Raw genomic sequence first — 25237 nt, 5'->3', positions numbered from 1 at the left:
GAAACCATTATTTGTTGTAGGATTAAATCAATGCTAAACTAGATTTAACCACTGTTTCAATTTTACTTAGTACCTTGTTTCAAGTTCTGACCCATAACATCTCCTTGTAGGATTAAATCAATCATATTGAACCATGCTAAATTAGATAACTATTGTCTCTATCAATTCCACTGACTTAGTACCTTATGAGAATCCTTTGTTTCAAGTTCAGAGTTTTGGCCCAAAGCACATACACATCCCCCTAAGTCACCAACATGTTTGAAGCCTGGTTTAGCCCGTTTGTTGAGATGATTTACTGAGAAGTGGCCACTGTTCATGCTGCATATTATAGCTTCTTAGAACCACAGATGAGAGTTGGGTAAAAGTGGACACCAAAGGTGGATTAGTTGCCCTGAAAAGGGCTCAGCAGGCTCTCACAGCAGAAGAATACCCCATACCATTCAGAACTTATTATTTTTTTCTGATACAATTTAAGATCATACAAGTGTTTCATTTTTCTCTTTTATATTTTTAAAAAAATGGTTATTTCTCCAAGACATATATAAAAGTTGTAGCTTCTTGTAGAGAACATTTCATTGGCTATTAGTAAGATTGTAATGGCCACTAATAGGAGTATGACAAGTGTTTTCAAGTTATAGGATCAGCTGAATTGAGGTGCATAATAAAGTTAAAAGTGAAAATAAACAAAAGCACTTGAGGTCTTCAAACATTGTTATGTTTTAGAGGGTTTAAAGCGGAGATTTTTTTTAAGGTATTGTTCATATTAAATGGATCACTTCTGAGGCCCTGAGATGCTGGGATTTCAGAAATAAGGAAATTTCTGGTTTATCTCCTCAAACTTAGCTCTTTGTCTCTCAGTCCTTCAAAGCCCCCTCCTAATATGCCCCAACCAACATTTCTGGAGACAGAAATTCTTTTTTTTTTTTTTTTGTTGTTGTTGTTGTTGTAAAACCCCTTTATTTTATTTATTTTTATTTTTATTTTTTTTATTCATTTTTCCAAATTATCCCCTCCCTCCCTCCACTCCCTCCCCCCATGACAGGTAATCCCATACATTTTACATGTGTTACAATATATGTGTGTAAATACCATTTTCTTGTTGCACATTAAGTATTAGCTTCCGAAGGTATAAGTAACCTGGGTAGATAGACAGTAGTGCTAACAATTTACATTCACTTCCCAGTGTTCCTTCTCTGGGTGTAGCTACCTCTGTCCATCATTGATCAACTGGAAGTGAGTTGTATCTTCTTTATGTTGAAGATTTCCACTTCCATCAGAATACATCTTCATACAGTATTGTTGTTGAAGTGTATAGTGATCTTCTGGTTCGAGACAGAAATTCTTAGAGCAGAATCCTAGGCACAGGGTGAGGCAAAGAGGAAATACAAAATAGGAAATATTATATTACTTCATCATCTTCCTTCCCTCTTCATCGTTGGGCAGCCTGGAAGCTTACATACAGTCTAAAGAGAAAACCCAGGATTACTACAGGAAACACATGTTAAGAAACACAATGGTCTTCATCCTCAGCACCTCTACTAACCATCGTAGCTTCCCTGGAGTCTCACCCAAAATCCCATCTTTTACGGGAAACTTTCCTCAACCCTTCTTAATTCTAGTGCCTTCGTTCTCTTAATCATCCTGCATATGGTCACATATGTGTATATATTTGCATGCTGTCTCCCCCATTAGATTGTAAGCTTCTTGCGGCAGGGATAATCTTTGCCTTTTCTGAATCCTCATCGCTTAGCACAATGCTTTCCACGTAAAGTAAATGCTTGATAAACGTTAAGTTGATCAGTTGAAATTAAGTTAAGGAGCAGAGATCATTACGGCTGCATCCAGCTTTGGCAGGAAACCTGACTGTGCAGCAGCAGGAGACTCGAGGAAGGCTGGGGGGGAGGGGATGCGAAGGCCTGAGGTAGTGGTACCTGGTATTTGTGAGACACCGCAGGCCAGGTCAGTGGAAGCACCGCAGGCGGCGCTGAGGCTGCGCCCCCGGCTGGCGGTTGCCATGGATTACCAAACATTCTCTCCAGCGGTGAAGGGGGTTTCCGAGTTCAAAATTTAGGGAAGCAAATAGACTAGAGATAGAGAACGCAACTATATAAAGCAAATGACAGGACCCTTTGAGGTCAGAGGGGAAGAGAGTCGTAGCGAGTGCCGTACAGATAGGGGTGGGGCTAACCCATCCCTTTCCTTCGCGGTTCTAGTCTTCGGCTAGCTCCGGAGAAAGGTCGGCTCTTTCCGCCGTTGGAACTCGATCTCCGCGCCAGCCGGCGAGCGCCGCTATCGCCCGCTTTTCAGGGCAAAGACGGTTCTGCGCGTGCGCTCGCGACCCCCCCCATCTCGGTTTCTTCCCCCTAATCTCTCACTTTCCGCCTCAACTGAGTTGGTGGTCCCCCAGTTTGTGAGAGGGGTGGGGGTGGGGGCCAGAGTGGCGCTTGAAGGGTTGGTGCTAGGTGCGGAGGTAAAGTAGGGCTGGGGGAGGGAGTGGAAAGAGGCGGGAGTAAACGGGAGGGCCCCCTTCCCTTTCTTGGCCCCGAAGGGTCTCCCAGCGTTTGCCACCTCCGAACTCACGCGTATCTCGACAAGCCTGTTGCCCACGGTTCTCTCGCCACCCCTCCCCCAGCCCACGCCTCCGCCTTCGCCTTCCCAACGGCCTCGAGCTCGGCGCCACGGGTTCGCGCCAACGCGGGCACGCGCCCGGCTCGCTAAGAGCTTCGGGCGCACGCGCTGGTTGAAGCTCTCGGGTGGGGCGGGCAGATATCCCCCCCCCAGAGGGGGTCGGGTTGAATAAGCCGGAGCTCCAGCCCCTCAGTCCCGGAGGTGATTCCTTGCCCGGGCTCCCCCCCCCACCTCCCACGGGGCCTTGCTGAGGTGGGAAGTGGGGGAGGCGGCAGCGAATACGTGGAGAGCGAGGGAATAGCCCGGCGCCTGAGGAAGAGGAGGTGGAGGAAGAGGAGGAGGAGGAGGGGAAAAAGAAAAAGTCCCTTTCCTCTTGTCAGACCCCTGGGGCGTCTTAGACTGGGAGCCCCAAGCGGGGAGGCTGCCGAAGCGAGAGCGACCGCGGGGGAGGGTTAAGGTGAGTCTGGAGAAGTAGAGGGATGCCGGAAGGTAGGGGAAGTTGGGGTGGGGGGACGACCATGGGGGCGGAGGGGAGAAGCTGGACGAGCTATCCAGGTGGGGGAGGGGGCCAGGGATGATGTAAGGAGCGGGTAGCCCCGAGCTTGTCAGAAAATGAGAGCCTGGAGATGCGGACCCGGGGAGGCTGAGAGAGGCCCCTGCGGGCTGTGGTGGCGGGGGAGGGGGAAGGAGGAGACGGTTAGGGGCCGCCCGAGGGGTTTCCAAGGGGGTACTGGGCACAGAAACAATGAAGTAGAAGGGGAACTTTGTGGCTTAGGAAGCCTATTATTATTAATAATAATGATGATGATGATGCCATGTAAGACGGAAAGGAAGAACTTGGGAAATGGGAAAGCCCGAGGTAGTTGAGAGGTTGGGCAATAGTGCATGTGGAAGATAATGATAGGGCATGCGTGAGATGAGTTGGGGGTATGTAAGACATTATTGAAGACATTGTTAGCATTTTTAAAAATTAGGGAAAGAGAAGAGAGGGAAATGAGGTTGGAGGGAAACAATAAGTGATGGGGAGCAAATAAGTATCAGTGTGGTGTAGACGTGAAGTAAAGAAGAGAGGTGAGAGTTGAATAAAAGGGTACAGGTACTGTGGATCCTGGTCCCTCTGGATCCCCCCCCTTTTTTAAGGAAAATTTATTTTGAATTTATTTGAAATAGAGATCTTTCTCAGGCCTCACATCTCTGCTGTGGGGAACTCTTTGGGTGATTATTTATTCATTCTGATGATACAGCAAACCCATAACATTTTTTCCCCTCTACAATAGGTAAATTATTACTATATGTAAATTACCTGAGAGCAGGAGAAGCAGGGAAGAGTTACACAGAGAAGCATTTGGCTTTGAGTTGAGTTAGTTGCAGACCAGAAATCTGTGGCTTTGGTGAAGGTTAGGAGTTTATTTTCTCTGTTATATCTGCTTTAGCTACCACTCTTTGGAACTCTTAGGAGCTCTGATAAAAAGCTAAACTGTTTCTGCTTTGTTAAATTGTGTTTTGCCACTTAGCAATTGACCATTTATTTTATATACATCATTAGTTTGTTTCATAAGTGATCACACATTTCCTGATTGTTTCTTGGTGGTGATGCTTTTCCATTTGCAGATTTTTAAAGGTTAAGGGAGTACAATAATGGTATTTTAAAAAAATGCCTCTTACTGTCTTACTGTCCAGATTGAATGGTTAACATTTCTGGAAATGCTGCTGTGGCCAGATATTCAATTTAATGCTTTTCCTCTTTAAGGTTCTGCTTACTTAAGATTGTTAGGAGAATATAATTTTATATTATAGGGAGTAAGCTAGTGGCATTAAGTTACTTTTCAACTTTCCTAAAGTTCATTTTATTAGGCATTTAGTGTTCACAACTTAGTAAGTTGTGAAAAGTTATTGAAAGTTGAGATTTTGATTTGCAGTGGCTTCATTATTGACAGTGCAGCCTTGCTTGTTACTAAATCTGATTGCTTGGTTTCTAATTTTCCTAGGCACTACCAAAGTAGGAATAGTAAATTAAGTGAACTGTTTGAAATTCAGGCAAGATGATATACTGATTCTGGTAAATTGGGGACCCGTCTGAGCAATTTACTGAGGGGATATCCTGTTCTTTGTTGTTTGAGAGCATTTCTGAGGTCCCAGATTTTTTCTTTTTGAACTGTAACTCCGATTTTTTTTTGAATGCCTTAAAATATTTTTTTAATTGATTCCTTTTGTTTTCACATGAGCTTCATTTCCAAATATATTCCTTCTCCCTCATCCTTCAAGGTATCCCTTGTAGCAGAATTTTAAAAGGGGGGAAAAATCAGTTAAGCAAAACGAACTAAAACAACACATGACCCAAGACATATGGAACATATGGAGTGTTCTGTATTAGTAATCAGCCTATCACTTTTGTAAACAAGGGTACATTTTCTCATCTCTATTTTCTAGGGTCACCCTCCATATGATTTCATTAGTGTGGGTAGATACTTGGGGCAGACATTTTCAATTCAGAAGTCGTAGAAGGTTGCTTGGGACACTGAAAAATTAAAAGACTTGACTATAAACTTAGAGTTAGTTATGACAGAGATGTGCAACATACTTGTTGCTTTGTGAGCTTTGTATACTGCTGAACAGAATAGTATAGCTGACACTCAGCAGTGTAAATAGACTTGTGTGGAGCCCAAACTTCAGAAAACCAGAGAAAATTCAGTGTGTCCAAGTGTTTTTTTCATGTTATCTTTTAACTTTATATTTGGTACTTAACATTTGGAATCAGGAAGACAACTTCATGAGTTCAAAACTAGCCTCAGAAACGTTGTAGCTATGTGACTTAACTCTGCCTTAGTTTTCTCATCTATAAAAAGAGCTGGAAAAAAATGGCAAACTTTGCCAAGAAAACCCCAAAATGGGGTCACAAAGAGTTGGACATATATAATCCAACAATAATAACATTCACCCTAAATATAAATAATAACTGCTTGGAAATTGTGAAGGAAAGAAATGAGCAAAGTAGAAACAGCTAGAACCTGAGAGAACAACTGCAGGGGATGGGACAAAAAAACTTGGGAATGGAAGGGTGATCTTCATGGGTCAGAAGGCTGCAGATTCTGATGGACAAGAGGCACACACTTAATACCTCTGCTAATACCTCTGTATTACTTCTTTTGATATTCCACTGGAAGCAACTCCTACCTTAAATAGAACTGGCCTTTCGACTTCAAGCTGACCTATTCCTAAGTAGTCAAAAAGCTATTGTTATCAAGGAAAGAACATGAGAACCAACAGGAGATATGGTTTTTTCTCTATCCCAGAGGATTAGTTTTACTTTTGAAAAGGTAGATCCCACTTTTGCAGCTCCTATAGAATAGCTTCTAGCTTCTATCTTGAAAGTGTATAATGAAATTTTTGCTTTCTGTTTTTATTCTTACATTTGTAACGACCCAGATAACAAATGGGGTTCTAGAGAAGGAACTACACCTATCAGTGGTCCCATTTTACGAACTTGGTTCCATTTATTTGCTGGAAGTTTGTGATTATCATGCTTAGTTACTTTTAGGTATGACTTTTATTATGAAAAAGCACTGGTCTTGGAGTCAAGAGGTTTGAATCTTTCTGATACTTGTATAACTGGCAAATTAATCTTTCCGAGTTTCAGTTTCCTCATCTGTAAAATAGGGATAATAATATCTGTGGTAGTTACTTCATAGGACTATATAGTGAGAGTTAAAAGAATTTATGAAATGCATTTCAAAACTTAAGTTGCAATTTAAATGTTGTGTGCATGTATGTATATAAAACAGTCTTAAACTCAAATCCTGACAGTACTATCTTTAAGTATAGTATTCAAGTGCTGTTTTAATAATAATGACTACCACATTTATATAGCAACTTAAGGTTTGTAAAGCACTTTCCATATATTCTCATGTAGTAGTGATTAGAGAGCTGACCTTGAAGCCATAAACTCCTCAGTTCAAGTTCAGGCTCTGACATATACTGCCCTTGTGACCCTGGATTATTCTTTTAACCTCCATATGTTCTAGGCAATTCTCTAAGACTCTAAATTGCAGGGAAGGTACCAACCTCTGTTGATAGGGAGACTTTATTTGTGCAAGAGTTCATTATGCCATTAAGTTATAGGTCTAGTCCTAGCCACATTGTATGTATAAGCCACCTGGCAAGGGTTAAATTTAATTTTGACTTCAGTCTCCTTTCTAATCAAAGAATTTGACTGGAGCAGGAGATGGAAATTTCTGTTAAATATGTTGTCTCTTAGCTCTGAGGTTTCATTTCACACCCAGCAAATTGGCAAAGATATTAGTAAATGGTCAGTATTGGAGAAATTACGGAAAGACAGATACACTAATATATTTTTGGTGAGACTGTGATTTGTTCCAGCCATTCTGAAAAGCAATATAGAATTATGCAATGAGTAAGACTAAAATGTCTATCTTTTGATCTGGAGATCCCAGTGCTATACATCTACTCCAGGTAGATCAGTTATAAAAAAGAAAGGTCTCACATACATTAAAATATTTATAGCAGCACTTTTTGTAGTAGCAAAGAACAGGAAACAAAGTGAATATCCATCATTTGGAAAATGGCTCTATTACTAGTCTTTAAGTACTGAAGAATGTAACTTCAGAAGCAAGAGAAGACTTCCATGAACTGAGGTGCATTAAATAAGCAGAACCAGGAATATATACATATATAGTGTAAATGAAAAGAAAAACAATATAGAATAATTGAAATGATACTTTGAAATTACAGTGATCAAGCTGGCCCGAAAGAAAAGGAATTCAGGGGCACCCTATGGTTCTATGCATGTGGAACATGGCAAATAATATCAGACTTTTTTGATATGTTAGTTGGCTGAAGTCTTTTAAAATTTTTTTATAAGAAGTAGTTTGGGAGGGAGGGAAGAGTTAGTGGAATACATTGAGAAGTAGAGATAATGTAAAAACAAAAGATATAAATAAATTTATTTTAATAAATGTGTTGCCTTGTGTACATTGTGGGATGTACTATTAAACTTTTTCAGTCACACCTGCAAACATAGCAGAATCTTGTGTATGTATCCATATATATATATGTATATATTGGGAAATTGCATTGTCATGTTAATCAGTCTGTGCTGGTTAATCTGCCTTTGAGGAAATTCAGGGTATTATAACTTTTTTTCACTTGGAAAAAATTTCATTTTGTTTGCTGACTACCTTTTCTAATGTATTTTTCCTGTTTTAGGCAGATGGCTTCAGACTGTGGGAAGAATAGGAAAGGAAATTTGGGGATGTTAACTTGGTCTGTACTAAGCAAGTACTTTTTTTTTTTTTTAAGCGTTTTTATTTTTCAAGGCCAGTACTCATTGCTGAAATCACTTGTTTGGCCTTGTCATCTGTATAGCTAGAGTTATCACACATGAGAAAGTGTGAAGTATGCTGAAATATTGTCACTGCAGAATGACAAAAAATGGTTTCAAAATTGTGCCTGGCCTTCATTTTTTCCAAATGCTATAAAAATAATTGTCTCTCTATTGCTATAAATATAAAAACTTCCCAACATATCTTCCACATTTTAGTATTTCTCTTTCCTCTAGAGTGTCCTAAAAATTGTTCTGAGGTTTTTAGTTAGGATTTCACAATGTAGAGCTTGGAAACCTCCTCTCCCCACCCCTACCCCCCTTATGTAAGTGGAGTTATCTTTGAATAATCCACTGACTTTGAGACAGTGTGATCCCTTAAAAGCAGATTGGTTCAGAAATACCTGTTAAGATTCTGTTTTCAGCCTGTTTTCTGGATTCGTGGGATTGACTTTAGGCCAGCATATGTAAGTGACTAGAAAATTAGAATTCATTTGATTCTGATACAAGTCCCTGATATGATGCTAGGTTTTAGAAACTATTTGTGGGTATAGCTTAGGTACCCAGTGATCTAAATTAGCTAGTTGGTTAACTAGTCTCTCATGACTATACTAATCCTAATAAGGTGAATAGGAAGGAGTGTTTGTTTTCTGCAGAGCCAGGTGGGCCAATTTACTAGAACAGAATCTTAAAATTATAGCCTTGCATTATTGGGAAGGGGAGGGATACAGTAGTTTTGGGAATCTTTTATATAAAATAATAATTATGTATGATTTTACAGGAAATAACCAAGTCTTTCATCAATAAGACTTGTGGTTAAGAACATATCAGTTATTTGTGGAATAGATCGGGTTAGATAGGGGAATACATTATTTCCCTTTTGATTTCGAAGTATTGCTAATATCTACTATAGGATCTGTCTAAAAAGACCAATTTATAAAATCCGTCTTTTCTGCCAATACATAGTCTACTAAGTAACAAATGCCAGTTTTTGTAGTTTTCAAGCTCCAGGTCAACCTTTACAGTATTCTTCCTCAAATTAACCACACAGTCTCTAATTCCAACATGTCAGAGTAGTTAGCTCATTGCTGTTTTCCCACTTATTTACTACTGTGTTAAATTGATCTTGATTGTGTTATTGTTTTGTTGAAATATTTCCGTTATATCTAGTTAGCCCTTTTCAGCTCTTGAGCTTTTGCCTTATTAACCCCTGGTTTATTTTTTTCATGTGACAAGCTTTGCTAGGTTAGTTTCAACAAGACCTTAGCAATGGGATGGGTTCTTAAAAAACTCGGTATGTTTCACAGAACTTAGTTAAATGTTGAATATGCAGTGAAAGACTCTTATCTTATAACTGCATTATTCCTTTGATTTTAAGATTTGATGACTTGTTTGGGTTTTGTGATGCTGTTTTCTAGTTCTTAATTGCTTTGATACTGTTTCTAAGTTGGCAATATTAGATAAATTTTATTTTAATTAGGTCTGCTGGATTCACGATAACATACATGGCTTTTCTTTGTAGTTTGAGAGCTTATAATAAGTTGACACTGCAAATTCACCTAATATATGTGTTTATGTCTTGAGGACAGAAAACACAACCGGTCATTGTTAAATGTTATCTTGCCCATAAGAAGCAGCTAAGTGATTGATTTAGTATATAGAGCACTGCCTGAAGTCTGGAAGACCAGAGTTCAAATGTGGCCTCAGACACTAGCAGTGTCTCCACTGAAGCAGGAAATGGCAAGCCACTCCAGCAGCTTTGCCAAGAATGGTCCACGGCATTATAAAGAGGACACAAGTGAACAACAATAAAAATAGGACCTTACTCAATAAGGATACTTTAGGAGGCTTCAAGTTCACATAAGTTAAAAAAGCCCTTTAAAGAAATATTTGACAGCAGTATCTTAGTTCCTTAGAATTTTACAACTAACTCTTCAGAAAATTAATCAGAATTAGATTAAATTCCTGATTTACTCCGTTGGTGATAGAAAATACAATTGGAGAAACAATGCAAACATAATCGAGTTGGCCTACTACTCTACAGTGAAATAGCATTAGGATGATCAGTTTCTCCTCAGCTCTTGAAATATGCTTAGTATCAGTAGTATTAGTATCTTTACATTTTGCTTTCCATGGACTACATTATTCTTATATTTAATTTTTTTAAAAGTTTGATAACTGCACATGGTCAGAATCTGTATATCAGAATACAGTTAATGTTGCTGGGTAGTTGATGCAAAAATTGTTTGACCCATATTTAATAGCAATAGGGAAGAAAGGATGGAATCAAAATTTCTTTTTCTTTCAACTGTTAATTTTGATAGTATTCTGTCAAATGATATACCTAAAATAAGGACATAGAAAGTCATATCAAAAAAGTTGATTTGTCTTCTTTCGAATGCCAACATTTATTCCAAGTTAAGACTGATTGAAGAATTTAGATTTTTCTCTGTTTTGCCCTTACAAGAAAGTACTTTTCTACAAATACTACATTCTTTTTTTTTTTTTTTTTTTTTTTTTTTTTTAAAGAAAACTTTGTTGTGGAAGTCTACTTTCTATTTTTAACATATGTTATGGTTTCTTGTGCAGTTGATCTAGTGTATTATTCTGCTTATGTACCTTAACTCTCCTAGAGTAGTGGTCAAGTGAAAGATAATGGAGGAGAAAAGATCAAAATCATTAGAATCATAAAATCTCACCTATTCTCCCTTCAGAGAATTGCACCCAGACATCTGTCCTATTTTTAGACAGTCCCAAACACTTTACTATGAATTAAAATATGAGGCAGCAGCTTTAAGCAGAATACTTTAAAGAAAACTTTAGAAGTTTATTTAAAATATAAGTTTTTACTGGAAAGGCAACAACCCTATGGAACAATTAGAAATGAATTCCTTAATAAGAAAAAGTGTTGCAAAATTCCCAAATAGATAGACTGTCACATACTGACAAAAATCAGTAAATAATGCATAGTAGCAACTTGGGGCCTGCAGAACCTCAGTTCAAGGTAATTTGTTGGGTTCTTAATCTTGTACAATCATAGTTTTTTCTTCAATCAGAGGATACAATTAGTTCAGAACAACAGCACTGAATGAAATAGCATAGAAAGAAAATTCAAAATAATATAACCCCATGTAAATCTAGGGCATACTTTTCCAAAAAAATACAGTTGGTGGTGAGAATACATATTTTGTGAGGATACACGCATGGACACCACAGGCAGGCTAGTTTAGCTCAAACTAAAAGACAGAGAGCTAAACTCTACTGAATTTGAAGGAAGCAGCATGAAACAAGCAAGTCAAGTTGCCACCATCACCTTGATAGCTCCTTTTGGTCCCTGATGTAAATAGCCCAGGAATTTGAACCTAAGGGCTTTGAAATATAATTTTTACTAGTTTATTGTCAAGTGGTTCAGCATTAGAAACTGATGGGATTTTACCAGTGGAAATGACATTAAAGAAGAAGCATTACTACCTATTTTGCTAGCACCCTAAAAAAACTGTGGGACTTATCCACTTGGTTTGGAGCTGAAATTTCCTGTGTGCATTGTGTTCCCATTAGAATGTGGCTTTCTTTAGAATTAGGGACTGTTAGGATTACTAAGTGAGAACTGAGGTTGTCTGGATAGTTACAAGGTGAGAACTCAGGTTGACTTGGTAGAAGGAGCAAGCCCATTGGCTGAAGTGGTTCTTCCCAGAAGCCCTTGCATTATCCCACGCCCATTCTCTGGGAGGATAAAGAGGACAGCAATCCAGGAAGAGGAGAAGACTCTGAATTGCATCAGGCCTGACGGGGCTCTCTGCAGGAAGGGAAGTCACTTCTAAGGACAAGAGTTAACAGCAACTGCCTGGAGACAACGGTTCGTTACAGGAAGAAGAATCTGTCTGAGAGATTTGAGTAGACACAGCAGATCTCTTCCCAGAGAGCGATCCAGCAGTTTCTGGAGACGACAGCACGCTACATTTGGCGTCCACACGTGGGGCAAGGACTTTTGCTTATCCTGACAAGAGGAGCTAGACCAGACCTTTGCAATTTGGCGCCCGAACAGGGACAGACACGGTCCTGATTCCAGTGGAAAAGCCTCCCATCCAGATCTCAGTCTCTCTGACCCAGAACCGTGAGTAACAAGGAAACTTTGTTAAAGATTAAGTGAGCGTGCTAATAGATAAATAAGGAACTTAACTTGTTAAGGGCTAAACCAGGAATCTCTTATAGCTGAAATGGGGCAGATGTTAGCTATATTCAATCCCTGGACCTCAGCCGACTCAACCCCAGCCCCAGAAGCAACCTCAGCTCCATTCAGGAGTGGTTCTATAGAGAGTATAATCAAGATAATTGAGGAGCAGAGTTTACTTGTAACCTGGGTACAGATTGCTAAACTCTTGGCTGCATTAAGACGCACATCCCCTTGGTTCTTAGAGGAAGAAAAGATAGATGTAGATAAATGGAAGCTAGTGGGATATGAAATGAAAGAATTTCAAGCAAAAAATGGGCCTCGTTCAATTTCTGCAGAAGTATTTTATATCTACAACATAGTTCAATTAGCCTTAAACTATCAAGTAAGTTGTAGGAGAAGGAAAAGTTCTAAAAATGAACAGAGGAGGAAGTGTGAGGAAAAAAGGAAAGATCAAGATCTTTCCCTAGAGCAAGAGGATTTAAATGAGGAATTATGGTATGATTCTCTTGAAGAAGCTTCAACCCTGCCTAGAGAACAGATTATTGACAGGCCCACATCAACCCCACCTTCAGAGATGGAGGAAGAAAGAGGGGAAGAGGCAGAAACACAAACAGAATTGCCTGTGAAGAAGCTTAAGCCTATGACAAGATTAGAAAAAGCATTGGTTAAAGCTAAGAGAGAAGGACAGGATATAAGTGATTTTATACATGCATATCCTGTGATTGAAAATACTGACTCTGTAGGTAAAAAAAGGAGAAGATATGCACCTTTAGATTTGAATACAATTAAGGATTTGAAAAAAGGTTGTACCCTTTATGGGGCTACATCAGCTTATGTCAAAATGTTACTAGATGGTTTGTCTTATGAAGTCCTAACCCCGAATGATTGGAAATCCATAGCAAGGACATGTCTGGAACCTGGAGAAAATTTATTATGGCTTGCGGAATTTCATGAATTATGTAAAATTCAAGTCAGATGCAATTTGGAAATAGGAGTTAACACACAATTCACTTTTGAGCACTTGGCTGGTGAAGGTCGGTATGGAGAGAATTCAGAACAGACTGATTATACCATGACAATATATGAACAAATTGCTAAGGCTGCAATAAAAGCTTGGGGTGTCCTCCCTGGACAGAAAGATCGCGGAGAGGCTTTCACTAAAATACAGCAAGGTCCCAATGAACCTTTTGCAGATTTTGTGGGACGTTTGCAAACTGCTGTCAAAAGAACTATTGGAGAAAATTCAGCTACAGAAATAATGACCAGACATCTGGCTAAGGAAAATGCCAATGAGATTTGCAAAAGAATTATATGGGGATTAGACAAAGATGCTCCTTTAGAGGAGATCATAAGACGCTGTGCTACAGTGGGAACAAATGCTTTTTACACCGGGACAATGATGAATGTGGAAAGGCAGGGTCCCTCCTGGCAAGGGACTTCTAGAGAAACTCGGCGATGTTTTCAATGTGGAAAAATTGGGCATCTAAGAGCTCAGTGTAGGTATGGAGATACAGTGAGAAGACAGGGTGAAAGAAGACCTAAAACCCCATGTCCAAAATGCAACAGAGGACTCCATTGGGCATCAGAGTGTAAACTAATTCAGGGAAACGGGATGAGGGGCCCAGGTCCAGGGCCCCAGGCAAAAAAGACTTGGGGCATGATGGCAGCTGATGTTACACCTAAAGAGCCTTTAGAAGGCCAGGACTCTGATTTAATCAATCAGCAGAGAAGCAATCACATGGCAGAAAGGGATTACCTGATAAGTCAGTCAAAAGGCAATCAGATTGCAAAAATGGATTACACTTGGGGAGAATACAGGCCTTTTAAACCAACAGGGCTGTGCCCAGTGCGAACAACTCCAATGTAATTGTCAGATGATGAGAAGAGATTTAGAAAGTGGTAAATAGAAGGAAATTAGATAGGTTAACTGCCTGGGAGAGAGGGTTTGCTTGTATTTCTTCAGCAGGAGAAGGAATCAGATGAGTGCCAACGAGTCATATTCGCCTTGTCCATCAGAGAGAGACAGAAAAAGAGAAAGATCTCAAAATAAAGGAGAAGATCTAAGAAACATCTGACACTGAAAGAGCATGGATAATAAGAAGACTGTTAAAGAACTTTAAAAACCAGCAGGAATCATTGGACTTCCTCACACAAGATGAGACTAATGGACAATGGACTTATGGACATTTATAAATTTTCAATTTATGATTATTTGATTATGATTATGTTATATACTTCTAGCATGTGTTATGTTACTATGTTACTATGTGCTTATGTAATTTATGTAATTATCTGTAATACTTCCCATATTGATGGATTTATGTTTCAAGGTCATGACTGTCCTATGTTCTAAATCAAAAGAAAGGGGGAGATGTTAGGATTACTAAGTGAGAACTGAGGTTGTCTGGATAGTTACAAGGTGAGAACTCAGGTTGACTTGGTAGAAGGAGCAAGCCCATTGGCTGAAGTGGTTCTTCCCAGAAGCCCTTGCATTATCCCACGCCCATTCTCTGGGAGGATAAAGAGGACAGCAATCCAGGAAGAGGAGAAGACTCTGAATTGCATCAGGCCTGACGGGGCTCTCTGCAGGAAGGGAAGTCACTTCTAAGGACAAGAGTTAACAGCAACTGCCTGGAGACAACGGTTCGTTACAGGAAGAAGAATCTGTCTGAGAGATTTGAGTAGACACAGCAGATCTCTTCCCAGAGAGCGATCCAGCAGTTTCTGGAGACGACAGCACGCTACATTTGGCGTCCACACGTGGGGCAAGGACTTTTGCTTATCCTGACAAGAGGAGCTAGACCAGACTTTCGCAAGGGACAGTGCTGATTTTCTGTTTGTAGCTCCAGCACTTAACGCAGTACTTTTTTATATTGTAAGTATTTAACAAATTCCTCATTCTCATATGGCCATAATACTTGTAGGAAGAGACACCTTTTAATGCTAATAGAACCATTGATATATATTTTTTTTCTGGTGATGTCATTGTACTAGTTTCACTGGGCCTGCTTATTCTTCAGTGTACCACATCTCTGCTGAGCACATTGCGTTGGTCTCTAGATGATTATTATGTATATAGTCTTTTCTGGCCTGATGTTCTACTGGTCTCTTGTTTTCTCCGCTGGTTCCTGATGGTCTTAAAATGACTATTGGGAATGTTTTCTCTACTGGCATGTTCTGCTCTTTCCTTGGTGTCTTTGGGCACACTGTTTTGCTGATCGCTAGTGGACCTTGGGTAACTGCTGTGCATGTAATCTCAGCTGTATTGTGCTGATAGGTGCTAGGTTATGTTTCCTATCACAAGCTTTTGGGCTGATATTTTTAGGACCAGATAAATCATATCAGTATTTCATGGAGGAGCAAGGGAAGGAAGGAATAGAATTTGAAGCACAACAGTTTTTTTAATGTTTTAAAAATTGTTTTAACATTAATTTGGGATATGTGTGTGTGTGTGTATCTATCTATATATATGTAAAATTAAGAATAGGCTCAACTGGATAACATGTAAATTCTTTTTTACACTTGGTTTCTGAGATTTTTTTCCTTTTTCTGGCCTGCTTTTTTGTGCTTTCTGATGAACATCTTTCTGTTTTTGCTTTGTGCATATTTCAATGATTTCTGTTTTGTTTTGTTTTTCTTTTGCTAACCTACTCTTCATTTGATAATTAAATTATCCCTCTTTTTCCTGGAGAGAATTCAGATGGGGCATAGGATCATAGATTTAAAGCTAGGAATCTTCTAGTCCAACTTTTTCATTTTCTAGATTATTAAGTTTACTGTTCTCTTTAAATATTAGAAGGGATATATAAATTAACCTGAAGTAAAAATTAGAAGGAAATAGTGGAAATTATAGATTTATATTTTTGGTCAGTATAAAGAAAAACTTTATAACAGTTTTGAGTTTTCAAATATTGAAGTACTTTGGTTAAAAAAAAAAAGGCTGAAGGTTTTTTAGGGAATGTTAAGATGATTTATGTGTTGAGTAAGAGCTTAGACTAGATGACCTTTAAGGGCTCTTTCAACTCTTTAAAGATTCCATGGCTATAAGTCTTCTTGGGAGTAAGAGGTAGATCTGGGGAGCAATAGACAGAACAGCAAAGAATTTTAACAAGTGGTAGATTAATTTCATTGGGAAGCTCAAGTAGTGCATAAGTTGAGTGAATAGGTGTTGACTTGGCATGTGCATTCACACAAATTGGCACTGGTACTTATGGGCTTTTGCCATTATGGACCATAGATCAAGCATAATTCAGATTAGTTTTGTGGGCTCATGTATGAAATTGCGAAGAAATAAGATCATCTGAAAGTTAACAAAAGGTTTATTTAGTTAGAACATGGAAAGGATATTTAGTCAGGATACAGTGCTGATTTAGGTAGGCAAAACTTCTTATTTCCATAGAGAAATGTGTGGGGTCAGGATGGTATGTTGACTTTAGGGTCAGGCTGTCAAGTCTGAGGCACTTAACTTCTCAAGAGCAAGCCATATATGAAATAATCTGTTGAATGGGATTAAGTGCTCAAAGCAACTTAGCAAACTGTTATATTGTTCATATCTTATATTGGCACTTAAAAATCAAAACAGCTATAATAATTGATAACATATAGTTCTTTAAAATTTGCAAAATGCTTTCTTCATGATAACCCTGTAGAGTGGGTAATAACATGTATTTTTGGAGAAAGAGCTGAACCTTTGATTTCATTGCTCTGTGGAACTCAGGTAAGGAGCTCTCACAAAGTTGCAACATTGAGGGGATTAAGTGATTTGTTCGTAGTGATACAATTAAATATGTGTTAGATAGGACTTGAATCTAGGTATTTCCTATTCCAAGGCCGTGCAAGAATTATTACCCATTTTACAGATAATAAAACTGAGACACAGAAAAGTTAAATGCCTAGAACAGAATTATAGCTGGTACTAAAATAGGTATTAGATCTCTGACTTTGACTTCTTCTGGTGTGATAGCACACTATGCTGTCAAATGCAATTTCTGTTATGTTATGGCAAAGCTATTTATTTGTATGTTATTCTTCTGAAGCTTGATGTTGTAGAGATTGTTCTAGATATTTACTTGATTAATAGTATTAAGGGTAGATTGGAAAAAACTGTGTATGTCTTCTTGTGATTTAAATCATGAATAATTTCATGGAAGTAAGTTTTCCATAAGTAGCTATTCCATATCCACAACTTCCATGAATAATTTCAGGAAGTTGTGGATATGAAATAGCTACTTATGGAAGACTTACTTCCAAAAGCTCTAACTAAACTTTGGGCTAGCTAATCTTTCTCTTTTTGGTAGATTCAGTTACCATGAGGGCTGTAAAGAAATGTTTGAGTCTTGATACTTTCAAGAATTATCAGCATAGTCATTAAGAACTTATTTTGTATATTTTTAAAATCCTGAATTTTAACAACAAATAAAATGAACATTTTCATATGTAAAGGATTGTCCATTAAAACTACAAACTTCTTTTCTACAACTTGTTTTTCCTAAAAATATACAATAACTTTGTATATTTATATATAGCAAGGGCTTGACTGCTTATCCCCCCATGTCAAAACTTTCCAGGTGGAATGGTGGATGAGCACAATTTATTCCAATGGCCATGGAAGTGGCTGAAGCAGGTACTGTGGAGCATTTAGAGCTTGGTCAGACATGGAAGATAAGATACCAAGGTCATCCATTCCATTCTATATATCACCAATCATCTTGATTTTTGTCTTGCTACTGGACTTGGATTACTTTGAAGAAAGAATGAGGCAGATAGCTTTGTTCAATTCTGCTTCACTTAAATCCAATTCACATGCAAGTCAGGACATCACCTTGTGATGTCATTAGTCCTCTTGGGGAAAAAAGAGGATGAAGAACAACAACAGTATAATAATTTTAACATATAACTTTTAAAATTTGCCCATGTTTTTATTTATATTCTCTTTTGTGCATTTAAAAAGATTCATTAATATTCTTTGTAATCTTGCTAGGCCCTCCAGTCCCATTTCCTTTTACACTCCCCTTCTCAATTAAAAAAAAAAAGAAGAAACCCTTGTAACAAGTATATAAATAAAAAAAAATTCCCATATTGGATGACTTATTCTGCACTTTTAGTCCATCAGTTTTCTGTTAAGAAGGTGAACAGAATATTTCTTCATTGATCTTCTGGAATTGTGGTTGTATATTTCAAAGGTGTCAAATTCGTGTGGGGCTTCCAAGAAACTCCTGAGTGGAGCCAGACCAAATCATAATTGGGAAATGTCTAACAAAATAAATAAAAATACAGCATGATGGATAATGTTAATTTGTGGCTTTCTAAGTCAATTTGTGGTCTACAAGAATTTGTTTCTATTTGAGTTTGACACTACTGGTCTACATTGATCATAATTCTTAAGTCATTCAAGGTTTTTCTTTACAATGTTATAAATTATTACTGTAAAGTTATCAATCAGTTGCATTTTGTTGCAACATTATTAATAAATTATTCTCTGGGTTCTCACTTTACTTTGTGTCAGTTTATGGTTATTGTCCTTCATTCTCGAAGAGGATCAAAAATGTCCAACTGTGGCTAATCAGACCAATATGAGCTTGGTATGCCCCGCCACCGGTCAGACACAAATAATCCCTGTGAACATTTTGAGGTGGTTTCTCTAACTTTGTATATTTCCAGTTATTTGTAAGACATTTAAATTATTTTATTGATGCCTTTTATTTTTTATATAAACATTTCAAATACAAGATATTCCAAAAGTCTTAGTGCAGTTTTAAACTTTTAAACCTTAAACCTGCACTAAGACTTTTGGGACATCCTGTAAATAAGACTTTGCCCTTCCCTATGCAGTAAGCCTTCCCTTTTACCAGTGCTAAAAAGACCCTCTCCAAATTTAAGCAAAACAAACTAAAACAGTTTTATTTCTTTTACTAATGTTTGGAATATTCCACACCTATATCTCTAATTGTCTAGTTGTGATCCCAAATCTGGCATACTTTAGAGCTTTGGAGTTCAAATAATTTCCTTAATAAAAATATATTCAATAAACCTCCAGATATAAACAATCAATGTAGAAGCAGTTTGCAGATGGAAAAAAACCCACAGATAAAAGCTGTCAGCAATACAATAAATAGCAATAAAAGAATTCCATAATAGTCTTGGAAGTTCCCTGTCATATTAATTTTTCTTTTTTAAAAAACATTTATTTTAAATTTAAATACAAAATAGGAAAAGAAAAAAATTTCCCTATATACATTAGAACATGAGAAAATTCAAAAACTTTCCTACTGGGATTTTTCTTCAGATCTTCTCTGATTGTCCTTAGAAGGATCACTATTCTGCTCCAATTCTTTTTTTTATTTTTACTGCTCTACAGTGTTGCCCACAAAGTCTTGAATTTCAAAAGCGAGTTGTCAATGTGGAAATATGAGAGTTAACTCAAGTCATCCTAAATGTCCTGGCCTATAAGAGCAATGAAGTGAAGTAGGTACATTTTCTTGTCTCATCTCTGGACCCAAGTTCATTACGTTTACACAGTATTTAGTTTTGTTTCATTTTTTTTTTTCTTTTTACTTCATTGTGGTCTTTGTATATATTATTTTGAGTCTTTGTACTTTACCTTTGGAGCAGCTGGGTTATGAAATTAGGAAGACTTGAATTCAAATTTGGTTTTAGACTCTTACTTGTTGTGGAATCCTGAGCAAATCACTTAACCCTGTTAGCTTCTGATTTTCCCATCTGTAAAATGATCTGGAAAAGGAGATGGCAAACTATTATTTTGCCAAGAAAATTTCACGAGCCAGATACAACTGAAACTACTGAATATAAACAAAGCTTTGTCTCTGCATCATTTCATATAAATCTTTACATATTTTTCTAAATACTCTATTTTTGTTGCTGCTTTTGGTGCAAAACCATTACATATTTATATGCCAGTTAGAATGTTCTTTCACTTGTGCATCTAAACTTTAAAATTAACTTGTCTTAAAACTAAATATCTGTCCTCTTCTCTTTCCAAACCCAACTTGAATTTTTTCCTAATTATACTTTTTCACTCAATAAGCATTAAGTGCTTACTGTGTTCCAAGATACTGTGCTAAGTGCTGGACATCCAAACAGGCAGACAAACCAGCCCCTGATCTCAAGGAACTAATTAGAGACCTTAGAAGAGAAAACTGAAGCACAGAGTTTGCTGTTTTGTTTTGTTTTTTTGTTTGTTTTTTTTAATGATACCATCCATTCCCTAATTTCTCAGCCTTCAAGTCTCTTGAGTCTTCTTTGACTTGACTCTCTTCCCTGTTCTCCACAGTCAAGTCCTGTTTATTTTTCAGCAAATATTTAGGGTTAGTAAATCATATGTAAGTCATTGTGCGTCAAGGAGTTTTATGTTCTAAAGGAGAAGCTAAACTATACATCTATTCAAGTAAATACATTATATTTTGAAGAGGGAGAAAGAAATAACCACTGTAGAATAGGAGAGAGTGGTGGTTCAGTAGTAGGTTCCTGAGAGAATTCATTTTAGGAATGATAGTACAGGTTACGTGAAATCGTTAGATTATAGCATTTGAGGAGCGACTAGTCAGTCAAATTAGCTGAAATATAGAGTGTATCTAGTAGAGATAAGAAATATGTCTAAAAAGGTAGCTGGAAGCTGCATTGTAGAGTTCTTTAAATACCAGACTGAAGAAATTGTGTTTTTATTCTATGATAGGTAATCACTGATTTTTTTTAAAGCAGTAGTGACATAGCCAGTACTATGCCTTAATTAACACATCACTTTTTCTCTTAATGTCATTCCTTTGTTTGCTTTTCTACTATTACTATCCTAATTTAGACCCTTATTTCAATCTTGAACTATTTCCTTCTATTTTGTCTCTGCCTTTGTTCTTTTCTCCTTCCAGTCTGTTTTAGACACCATTGCTAGATTAAACTTCCTAGAACACATTTTTATCATGTTCCATAATCTTACTCTTGCATTTCTATTTTTCCTTTATTTCCCCACATGCCATCCAAACTTTTATCCTTAGTATCTCTCCAAAATGCCCTGTCTCTGTGCTTTTCTCCCTGTTATTCCTCCAATAGGAAGGGAATACCCCTTCTTGATAATTTTTCTGGAAACCCCCTCAATAGCTTTTCTGCCAAGAAGAGAATGTTTTTGTTCTTTGGGACTATTTTTCTCCCCATTTCTCAGAGTATGACTTCAAGTGATTTTTTTTTTCCTTTTGCACTATTACAATCATTATTTCTATTCTAGTCATGTGTTTATTGTGGTGGTTCTGCTTATTTCACTGCATTTGTTCAAATATATCTTTAATCATTATTTTTTCTGAATTCCTCTTTTCATAGAATTAGAGCCTTAGAACTGCAAGGGACCTGAGGTTACCTAGGCCAGCACATAAAAAAAAAATTGAGGTCTACAGACATTAAGTAATTCATATTGTACTTGGTGGTTGTTTAGTCATTTTTCAGTTGTGTCTGCCTCTTCATGTCCCCTTTTGGGTTTTTTTTTTTTTTGGCAAAGATACCTGGGTGGCTTGTCATTTCCTTCTGCAGCTTATTTTATGGGTGAGGAAACTGAAGCAAAGAGGGCTAAATGACTTGCTTGGGGTTATACAGCTAAAAAGTGTCTGATGCTGAATTTGAACTTGTCTTTTTCCAAGCCTGTCAATCTATTCACTGTGCCACCTATCTGCTTAGTACATACTATAAATTATTTTGTGTGTGACAGAATGCTTAGTGTTGTCTGATTGGATTATATGTAGTACCAGATAGTAAGGAACACTACATGGAACATCTAAAATATTCTAGTATATGTAAGTTGATAATATTTGTGATGATGATAGATGTATGGATACAGGGAAATGGTTCTTATTGTGCTCCCTTCCTAAGACCTAGTTTGTAATATCACTGTTCAGTGATGATATGCCCTACCAATTAAAGTAAAATTAAAATATGAGAAAATTTCAGAGAATGAATTCTATACTGTTGATTTTTATAATAGGCATAGTTTAAAATAGCCACTTTACATCAGCATTCTCTGATACGTTTTCATAGTAGCCATTGTGTGTAACTTTAGATCTTGGGCATTGAAGTCTCACAACAATCCTGTGAAATGAAAACTGAAGATATTATCCCTATTTTACAGATGAGGAAAAAGGCTCAGAAAGGTCAAATGACTTGCCTGTGTTTATACTTCATTTTCAGAATCAAAATACATGTTTAGCATTTTCTCCACTGTTTCTCTGAAATATTCTTAGTTCGGTTTTTCAGAGGTCTCTGGAAGCAGCCTTTGTTTCAGTTCAGTAATCACCACAAGAACAGCCAGGTGTTAGTCCAAATCCTTTATTGTCTCCTTGCCTGGGGCTTCCGATACCTTTTTTGGAGGCCTTCCAGAGTCTTGGTTTCAGTGGAGAAAACTAAGGAGAATGGGCCTGCTACCACAGTGCTGATGAAGATGGAAATGAATTTCACTCTCCTTCCCTCTGAGAGTGTAGGGTCCTGCTTCCAGTTCTCTTGTTTTCTCTGCCTCTGAATCTGGCCAAGTTTGTGCGAGCTTATATGCTCGCTTATCATAGGTGTGAATCTTGTAGAACTATATTAACTACATGTACTGGACTAGAGAACTATTAAGCATCATACTAAACTAGATAACCATTGTCTCATCAATTCCACTGACTTAGCACCTTGTAAGAGTCCTTGTTTCAAGTTCAGAGTTCTGGCCCATAACACTTCTCCATCAGTCCTGTCAGTAGCCACCAGCTACTAAGGAATTTGATCAACTTAGAAGAAACATTTCTTGATGAAGATGGACTTGGGAATCAAGAAAATGAATTTGAGGCCTGCCTTGAATTTCTCAACTCCATTTCTTCACTTGTAAAATGGCATAATAATTGCATCTCTTAAGGTTATGGGATCAGATGAGATAATTAAATTTTATAAATAATCATAATAATTACTGTAGTTAAAGTGTTATGATGTACATATTTATTATTATCTTCTGTGCTGTTTGGCTTCTACATTGTCATCAAAGTAAATCTTTTTAACAGAATAGCATAATTGTATCTCCTCTGATCAAAAATTTTTGATGACTCCCCATTGCTTCCAGATTTTAAAAAACCTTCCAATCTTAACATTCAAAGTCCTCCATAATTGGTTTCTAACCTATCTGCCAACTTTATTTAATATGTTCTTCTTTCCAGCCAATCTTTACCAGTTTCCAACCCCCATTTTCATTCTGCCCTTTTTTATCTCAGCTCTGCTTTTTGCTCATGATATTTCTTCCATGTCTGGAATATTTTCTCTCTCTTTTCCCTTTCCTCCCATTCTTATTTTTTGATATCCTCTTTATTTAAGGTCTGATTCAGATACTGTCTTCCTTCATGAACCCCCTAGCTTTAGTCCCTTATGTATTCAAAATGAACACTACTTCCTCAAATTTCTCATTGTCAAGGTCGAAGCTTCTTTTTTTTTTCTAATTTCAGAATTTACTTAATTTATATCTTAATTTATTTTTATTATTAATTAATTAATTAATTGATATTTAATGTTTCTTCCAAATATATATTCAAAACAATTTTTTTACATTTGTTTTTAGAATTTTTAAGTTTTAGGCTTTCTCTGCTGTTCCCACCCATATGTAAAGTTATGTAAAACATTTCTGTAAAAGTCAAGTTGTAGAAGAACGCATAGATCTCCCACTCTAATGAAGATTAAAACCCTTAAGAAAAATTATTATTATTTTTTTTAAAGAGAAAAAGAATGTTTTTATCTGTACTCAGGCACAATCAGTTCCTTCTATGGGTATAGATTGGATTTTTCATTATGGGTCTTTCAGTTATTTATTTCATATATTTATTTCATTTATTTACAGCTATTTACAGTAATTGCTATTGGTTTGTATACAAAATATTTCACTTTGCTTGAGTTTATGGAGAACTTTCCAGGTTTTGGTGTTTTGCTTTGTTTTGTTTTGAGAGCATCCTGCTTATTACTTCCTATAAAATAATAATATTCCAGTACAAACACATCCCATGGTTTATTGAGCCATTTTCCAACTGATGGCATCCCCTCAATTTACATTTTTTTTTTGCCCTGAAAAGAAAGCTTCTATGAATATTTTGTTGTACACACAGGTTGTAATAATGCTCTAGTTGGTTTTCTGGAGGTCTTTCGGACCAGCTTTTGTATCAGCAGAGTAATCACCACAAGAATAGCCAGGTGTTAAAGTCCAAATTCTTTATTATCTCTTTCAAAATCTAGTTTCCTTGCCTGGATCCCATGCCAACTTTCTTGAGGTCCTCTGGAATGTCTTGGTTTCTGTGGGGGAGGCAAGAGGACCACCACCACGGTCTTTATCTTGAAGTCTGTCTCATTCCGAGGGCTTGTGCTCCAGCCTCCAGCTACCACAAAGGTGGGAGATGAAATTAACCTCTCTGGCTAAGTGTGTCCCAGCTTATATGCAGTATACTGAGTATAAACCAATTATTATATCACTAGGAAACCATTATTTGTTGTAAGATTAAATCAATCACACTGAACTAGAGAACTATTAATCACCATGCTAAACTAGATAATTATTGTCTTATCAATTCCATTTAGCATCTTGTAAGGATTTTTGTTTCAAGTTTCTGGCCCATAACAATAGGTTATTTTCCTTTTTTTAAAAATCTCTTGGTATTCCTACTAGTGATGGTTTAGGTCAAAGGATATGCATGACTTTATAGCTGTTTAGGCACAGACAAAAGCTTTTGATCATTTATCAATTAGTTTATAGACCAAAGCTTCTTAAAATGTGGATCTTAAACTGTAGGACTTTTATGGGGTTGTATGTGGGGGTCATGAAAAATTTGACAATAAAAGATTTCTGAACAAAATGAGCAAAAATTAATTCATGGTGAAATGAGTAATGAATCTGAGGTGTTTCTGGCAGTGCATAATCTATATTGCTACACATGACTTCACTGCAATCTTTGATCTGAACATAACAATTTGCAGTTTATACTGCATATTGGCAGAAATACCTTGACTCAGATTCAAGATGGGAGTTGTGTAAAAATTTTTTGAGAAAAATGGGGTTGCAAATGGAAAAAGTTTAAGAAGCCCTAGTCTATCTAGAT

The 25237-nt window shown here is 37.2% G+C and overlaps 1 protein-coding gene and 1 long non-coding RNA gene across 3 annotated transcripts in view; one reads left to right on the top strand and one right to left on the bottom strand.

Annotated features, from left to right (window-relative positions):
- Positions 1-955: 955 nt before the first annotated feature.
- On the bottom strand, positions 956-2218 carry LOC141544378 (uncharacterized). The gene is made up of 2 exons (XR_012482588.1): positions 1932-2218; positions 956-1355 (listed from the first exon to the last, which is right to left on the bottom strand). It is a non-coding gene; the product is annotated as an uncharacterized LOC141544378 (long non-coding RNA).
- Positions 2219-2701: 483 nt separating this feature from the next.
- SPATS2 (spermatogenesis associated serine rich 2) overlaps positions 2702-25237 on the top strand; it is a 171539-nt gene continuing 149003 nt past the window's right edge. For both annotated transcript variants that reach the window (XM_074270471.1, XM_074270470.1), the window contains exon 1: positions 2702-3085. The gene's annotated coding sequence lies outside the window, so the exon portion shown is untranslated. The remainder of the gene's footprint in view (positions 3086-25237) is intronic.

This window comes from Sminthopsis crassicaudata, chromosome 5 (assembly GCF_048593235.1).
Source record: "Sminthopsis crassicaudata isolate SCR6 chromosome 5, ASM4859323v1, whole genome shotgun sequence".
Lineage (NCBI taxonomy): Eukaryota > Metazoa > Chordata > Mammalia > Dasyuromorphia > Dasyuridae > Sminthopsis > Sminthopsis crassicaudata.
This window is presented reverse-complemented; position numbering and strand designations above follow the sequence as displayed.